Source organism: Acanthisitta chloris, unplaced genomic scaffold (assembly GCF_000695815.1).
Source record: "Acanthisitta chloris isolate BGI_N310 unplaced genomic scaffold, ASM69581v1 scaffold5922, whole genome shotgun sequence".
In the NCBI taxonomy this organism is placed as follows: domain Eukaryota; kingdom Metazoa; phylum Chordata; class Aves; order Passeriformes; family Acanthisittidae; genus Acanthisitta; species Acanthisitta chloris.
Window position 1 is genome coordinate 71,501 of NW_008662077.1, and position 7,729 is coordinate 79,229.

The 7,729-nt window shown below is 39.6% G+C and overlaps 1 protein-coding gene across 1 annotated transcript in view; it reads right to left on the reverse strand.

The window, feature by feature from the left end:
• The window catches only part of OSBPL1A (oxysterol binding protein-like 1A), a 29,677-nt gene extending 27,412 nt beyond the window's left edge, over positions 1–2,265 (reverse strand). The window contains exon 1 of the mRNA XM_009070465.1: positions 2,108–2,265. The gene's annotated coding sequence lies outside the window, so the exon portion shown is untranslated. The remainder of the gene's footprint in view (positions 1–2,107) is intronic.
• Between the last annotated feature and the right edge of the window lie 5,464 nt (positions 2,266–7,729).

A 7,729-nucleotide genomic window follows, 5' to 3' on the forward strand; every position in this document is an offset into this window, starting at 1 on the left:
TTAAAATACATTGGTGTTTGCTCAAGCTCCTATACAGCCTAGAGAGGTAATTCATTAATACGGCTATTTGGCCAAAATCAATATAATTTAACTTAATAAAACAGTATTGGACTGCAAATCAGGTTAAGCAAAAGCTTTGAAGACAAAGCCCTTGCAATTTGGATTTCTGGAGACATAAATTTTTACCTTCTGCTTATTAAGCCCAGCCACTGCTCTCTATTATGAAAATATTTATAGTCATATTTCCCATGTCATTAGCCCAAGAAAGACGACCAACATTCTCAAACTCCGAGACAGTGTCAAATATCTCCAAATTCTCTGCTCTTCATGCCATCTTGTCAGAGTCAAGAAGTGTTCTAGTTGAGACTCCACAGACATGGCAGAAAAGCAAGAAGCTTAGAACTCACCCCAAACCACATCAATGAAAAACCAATTCCTTTTGTACTTAGAGTGAAAGTGATACCATGCATGCAGCTGTCAGGAAAATATGTCACATTTCCTTTTCTCCAGCCATCCCCCCATCACCTTCAGAGACAAAGAGGACCCTAATCTCCACAAAGCACTAAATGTGAACTACCTAGAGAAGAGAATCTAACACAAGTCTGATGAAGATGACAGTCAAGAAAGAGAGTCTGTTCCAGAAAATTATTTAAAATGCAATTAGGATGAATTATGTCAAGTAATTTCTCCCAAAGGAGAGAGAAATTACATATATATTTTTATATACATGTATATATATAGATCTGCTGTCTACAAGTTTCACAGTTTCACAAATCCACTTGATGGAACTTGTTTGTAGCTTCCAGGGACAAGATCACCACACCCCTGCCAACTAGAGAGGTGGCTTTGGACACTAATTTAACAATATTTAAAGACTGGGTCAGTTATAAGATGCATAGACTAACAGCTCTTAAAGCTGAATATTCTTTGATATACAAGACGCAAGCCTGGCTAGAGAAACTACATTCCAGCAGCATCAGATAAAGAACTTTGTCAGCTGCTTTGCTGACAATCAAAAGAGCCTGAGGCCTTTCAGCATGTTTGTTCTTTTGGTTCTGGTGAAAGAACCTGTTTCCAGTGTTCCTTAGTCTCTTCCCCTCCTTGAAGGTTTGATAAATTTGTTACTGTGCCAAGCAGCAAATCCTGCTGTTGATCTGCTATGCTTCTGTGCATAGACTCCACTCTGACTGTTTTTATTCTCTGCTTAAGTTTCTCCCTGCAGAACACCTATCAAGGAGTCTGAGAACCACTGCTTTTCTCATCTGACTGAAGCATCAGACAGTACAGCTTGCACAAGTAACCCCATACTTGCTCATGAAGTTTGCCATCACAACCTAGTTATCTGCTATGGTCAGAGTATGTTCACCCTCAAGCTTTTCCAGATCCTTCATAGTTGTAGACAGCTGTGTGCTGCAGGACCGCACAGTTAGAGCTATTATTGAGCTGCACTATATACAGCATCTCTATACAAATGCATGTTGTAATCATCTCAGGCAGTTCAGAGCCTTCCAAAATCACTATCTGCATGTTCTGCATATGAAAATATGAAAGATACTGAAGAGCAGAAAGGGAAAGAAGAGACATTTCAGAAATGCACACAGGATTTTGATTCATCCTTTCACCTGTAACACTTCAGGTACACATAACTGAAATGGAACAAGCCTTTCTTAACCTCATTATCCCTCAAAACTAGGGATTTTTATGGACCGATCTTAGCAACAGAACGAAGGAAAATACACACACCACTATGGACAAATCAAGTCAGAAGGCTACAAGATAGTTACCTCTCCCCAAAATAGGAGTCTTAAGTTTTGCTATTTAAAAAAGAGGGCATAGCACCCAAGCAATCATACTTTTCATAACTGCACTGTGGTTTTGTAACCTTTTGTCATGCTAAGGTGAGACAATACAAATCTAAAGCTGAACTCTGGCAAATTTTTAGAGCTCTGCTCATAAAGCACATAAAGCATTCTCCTAAAATCAGGTTCATGTTAGAAAGGCAGAGATTTCACTTACAGTGAGACTGTTACCATCCCCTCCCCCCTGCAAGGCATTCACCACACACATGCTGGCTATGCACACTCACATTCTGAGCATCATTACTTACCTGAAAGAGCATCATAGAACTGCTCTTCACTGAGGATGCTGAGAGGTGGAGATCCCTTAACTAGAGACTGCTCTAGTTCATGGTGTTCAGTAGCGAGTGTCTCTAATGCTTCTGACAAGATCTTGTTTTTCTCCTGCTCATGCTCCAGTTTCAAATTCCTCACCTATAAGTAGATACATGTATGAATAAAATCTCATTTCTCTGAAGAATGTGTAGCTGGAAGCTATTCAGAAAATAGACTTTAATAAATAAATAACTAGCAAACAGCTGGAACTGAAACCACTTGGATTAATGAGAACATTACAGTATTTGTGTGACGACAATAAGGTTGTTAGTCAGCATTTTCAGTGATTGAGAAATCTGACAAATAAGATCTGACAGTATCAATCACAATTCCTGAAGTGAATTCAAGCCAGACAACTGTACTTTAAAACTGAGGGGAAATATTTACAGCTCTACTTGGATGACCTTAACCATGGAGTTAGCGATCGGTTTCTACATGCACCAAGCTCCTTCTACTAGTCTGCTGCAATTTAGGCCAAGCAGCATCATCTAAATTGAATTACAGAGCAAATGTGAATGCCAGCTACAAATAACTGCAACTGAACTATGAGCTGAAAACATTTAACCCTGAGGATTACAGAAGGAGGTTAAACAAGAGACTGCTCTGCTAACTAATGTAACATCTATATAAACAGCCCTCCCTTCCCACTCCCAAAACAGACTACAGAGGAGCCCCAAGCTGGCAAAGAGAAGTCCAGCCACGAGACGCTGGACCTTTTTTTAAAGCCCACATATGCAATTGGCTCCAGAGAGGATGATGTTACCCATGTTTTGAGTTCAGGACTAGTAACAGAAGAGCAACACGTCTGTCCTATTTCCTCCTCATTTTTTTTACTGGAGCTTTCCTGCCTCCTCAGTCTGCCAGCAGAGGGGAGAGGGCTGTAGCTGAAGGCATAGAAAGGGCCACTTCTCCCAGTCCAGCAAGGCTTCAATGTGCTACCTCTCCTCCACTCCCTAAACCATCGACTTTTCTGCCTTCCAGTCTCTTTTTAAAAGCATCCCCAACTCCTGCCTTGTCCTCTAGTTTACTCTCAAAGGTCAGTTTACAACACTAATTCCCCCTCCACTAAGAACACGTAAGGACATGACAATTAATCTCTTGGAACAGTTACAGGGACAACTTACACATATACCAACACTACCTTTTTGAATCTAATTTAAGAACTGTTTGTATGCCCTATCTGGTTGCAGTTTACATTAAACCTTTACAGTGGAGGCTTCAGGCCCCTCAGTTATAACCACTACTCAAATAGTGGATTCAGAGTTGAGCACAAATGAGGCTAGAAAGAAGATATTAAAGCAGAATTGCCAGTTCCAGAGAAGAGTTTCTAAGCTGGCAGAAACATATCCTCTAGAGAAAGATTTATAGAAGAAATATTCACCCTCTCAGCTGTGCCAAATACTAAATCAGCTGGTTTGGCTGCCAGGCTCTGAGTGTAAAGGGGGAATCCAATTAAATGATAATTAAATGAGTATAAAATTGGGTTGCTAATTGAAAGCAGTAAAACCAGTAAGTCACTTACTGTCTCATAGTTTTGCCCTGAACAAAAAGAAAAAAAGTCTGGACTAGTTACTGTCACTTTCATTTAAAGTTCACTCAGACAGTACCAACGAAGCCAATTACTGCAATGTTTCATACAAATCAGACATGCCACTGCAAAAGATCTGTTATTAAGCACTTCCTGCTTAAAACATTTCATATGCTATCAAATAGTTAAGGAACCACCCATTCAGAGAAACAGCATCAGTATTTTGCTCTCCTGAGAAAGGGAGGATTGATGATTGAAAATAAAATGGTACTTTTCATTCTTACTAAAGAGCAAAGCAAAACTAGATATTAAAATGGTATTTGCAATAATAGTGGGTTTGCAAGATTGAATTATATTCTGTTATGCTCTAATGCTTTGGTCTGGTAAATGATTTGAGTGATTAAAATTTTCAGCTAAAACGGAAATTTCAATACTATTTAGTAAGAGCAAATCGAAGGAAAATTGAAATAATCTAAAATCCCAGATGGACTTTTTTTGCATCCTTTAAAAGCACAGTTGTGTGACTACACAAGCAACAAAGATGAAGGCTTAAGACACCACACCTTCTCAAAAAAAGTCTTCTCCTGACTTAAAGGTTCCTCTGCCCTGTAAGACCTATTCAAAATTGCAGAAAGTGTATTACAAATAAATTCTCTTTTCAGAAAATAGATTCCCAGCTTTACAGTCAGGTTCATCATTCTGTGTACTTCCAGGCCTCCTAGTTGCCAAACACTTAGTAGTACAACAATTAGACACTACTAGTAAGTAACAACAACAAGAAACCAACCAATCAACCAAAAAAACCCCCCCAAACAAAAAAAAAACCCCAAACAAGTAAAAAAACCCCCAAACCCATCAAAAAACTCTTAAAACAACAAAAAACCTGTTCCATAAGGAACACAACACTAGGCAGAAGTTAAGGTATAAAGAAAATGCACTTAAGTTTGCTGCTTGCAACCTTTGGAATGTTCATTTATAACTGAATAAACTGGTTTTAAAGCAACTTTACTTCAATACTTGGGGGCTTGATATGAAAATCTAATATAAAACTTTTGCCAGTGGTACTGAGCCTATGGGACAGACACATGCAGAGAGCCCATAGGAGGTGGCTCTACCAACCTCTACAGCCTGGAACCTCTACACTAGTTGTTCCTTGAAGGTCATGGTCAGGAAATACTGTCTGTAACACACTATGTCCTTAAGCACCAAAACAGTTTCAGTGCCCATGTGAGAATGAAAAAAGAAATTTAAAAAATGGTTCTACTGTCATTATTGGTATTACCTGTAGAAAAGCAATGCTGGCAGAGTTAGAGCTGTACAACCTTCACACACACTACTTACAAATACAGGAGAAAGAACCTTATTAGGAATAAGCAATTTACTTTTATAAACACAAAGCAGCTCTAAGAGATACCACCCTTTTGCCATTAATAAAAGACAAGGTGATGAGATACACCTCCTAAAACCTCCTTGCAGTAATTTGACTGTAAAGGGAAGATGATTTTTTAGGGGTTTTTTTTTCCCCCCCAGAACCACATACTCTCTTCCAGGCTTAACAAGAAACACCACATGCAGATTGGCACTGTTTCGAAACATAAGTTTATTGAACAATGTAATTGACCAAATGAGTGACAGGTTTTCCCAAAATGTAAGAAGCAGATTGCTGTTATGCATAATTCTGCCATACTCTATTTCTCATTCACAAGACTTGGCCAATGAATGAGTCCTGAGGTGAATCAGTCAGTCTTCCTGGGTACCCCACTACCATTTTTGGAGATGACATTTCAGCTTTATCTCTTTTGCCAAAGTTTTTTTTTGTTTCTCATCATGTCTTTCTTCAGTGTCCCAACACAAAAAACAACTGCAAGATTACAGAAGGAACCACCAGAGTAGCTTTCAAAGTTGTTATGAACACAAAATCTTTAGGATCCATGTAATAAGCAGGAAGACAAACATAAAACAATGAAATTGAGAAGCATTTCAAGTCTATTAAAATGGATGCAGAGATCCCAACATTTTTCAGTGGAATATCATCTGATTTTGTGAAGTTGCATTAGCTGAGTACCACACTGTTTTACACAGTGACAAAAGTATTTGTAGAAGGTATTAAATATCACACCAAAATGATGTAGGTATATATGCATACACAGCTCTGGAAATCCAATCTGAGCATACCAAGGACATCATCAGAAGAGTCATTTCACTGACAGCCTGTGTAAGGCACAGCTTGTAATAGAGCTGTGGTTTCTGTATCTTTACTAGTACCTGCACTGTGAAACAGACAGATGGCAATTCCCCTCGTCCTAGGTTCAGTTCCTCATCTTCCAGCTACGGAACCACTGTCACCTTTTTGATCCCTATTCACCGATCTCCACAATGCCAGTGCCACACTCAGCTGTAGAAGCTTTTCACTGAGCTTCATGGAGACTGTGGCAGAGAGTGCTCTAGTGAGCCTGGCATGAGGCCAGCTGAGTTCCCAATGTTAACTGCTCAGGCCTCCTACCTTCCCCTTGTCAGCAGCAATTCTGCACAAAAACAAGTTATCAATAAAGCTGAGCTTGTGCTTACACAGTTAGACAATGACAGTTAAGATCAGTCTTGTTTTCATCTCTAAAGAGAATAATATGATAGTCAAACTTCAGATTTACTACTGCGGACGGAAACTATATAGCTTTGCCTTGTTTACAGAAGTAAACAATCACTCCATCATTATGCTTGCAGCTACAGACACAGCTATAACCTGACACAGAAGTCTTGGTGGCTCTGTGTCAGTGTATCTAGGTCAGTGCAACAACTTATTTTTTTTAAAAATGCACTTCTCCAGCAGAAGACGTTTCATGTCCAAGTCCTGCTACCTGGTTTCACTTTTGGTTTAACTGAACGGAAATCTGCTTCCAACGGCTTCCTGGAATATTTGAGTCCTTCCAACTGTAAACACCAAATCGTGAGTTTAAATAGAACTGAGTTATTTTAGCAGTCAGACCTCTCTCTTTTTTGTTTAAGGAAAGCGGCTATTTGCAGACACTCAAACTGCCTTTTCAAGCTACTAGAAACCCTGCTAAGCACACATGCATCGCTTAAAAAGTTAATTCCTTCACTGTGTATTACTGGCAGAAACTTTGTGTGCCTACTCCAGAATATCAAAAAGCTCATCTGTGTGTAGCAAACACCAGTCCCATTACTTTGTGTACCCTCAACTTCCATTAGGTGGGTGGGAGAATAGTATAATGCACCAAACCACTATTTTTTTTTTTGTTTCCTTTTTTAAAGTCTGAAGTCTTGAACTATATCAGTGCAGCCTGTAACCAAGGCTGCTCTGTCCATCCTGAAGACATCTTAGTACAATACACAAAATACTTGCTTTGTTTGGTGCTGGATGCTTTTAATTTAAATTAATACCCGACAACAGTGGCACTTTTGTGGGGTAGGAAAAGATCACACCACTGTATGCCCAGCTAATAAATGGCCATCTCAGCAACATGCTTTGCAGCTGCAAGTATGCAAGTAAATACTAAAACAACAAGCAAGGCATAGAACAACTAAAATACAGACACCTCCATAATATCTGGTGCTACCTGCCTTTAACTTTAGAAGAGTAAAAAGACTGCATACCTTAGCTTTTAGTTCTCCGGGACTGAGAGGGAGAAAAGACAGACTTCACAACACTGCAGTGCTGTTTAGCTGAATTTTACTTTCAAGCACACAACTTCAGCGTTAAGAACGACTGTCCAAAACATGCAGACTTCCGAGCTGTGCTGGAAGGAAGAACCTCCTCTTTCACATAGCAACCACAAGGGGATCTGAAGCCAGACTGTCAGTACACCACGTACCAATTCTGCTCCACTGTAAGCTGAGTGCAGGAGAGCTGCCTATGACACCACTTCACCAATGCCTCTGACGACTCACAAGTGAGGTTTTGGTTTTCAAAATGAATGGCTTTGTCCAACTGCCACAGAAATTCCATCCTCCTGGAAACTTCATTGCTTATGGGACATTTGCCACAAAGCACACACGAGGTGCAAGTTTTCAG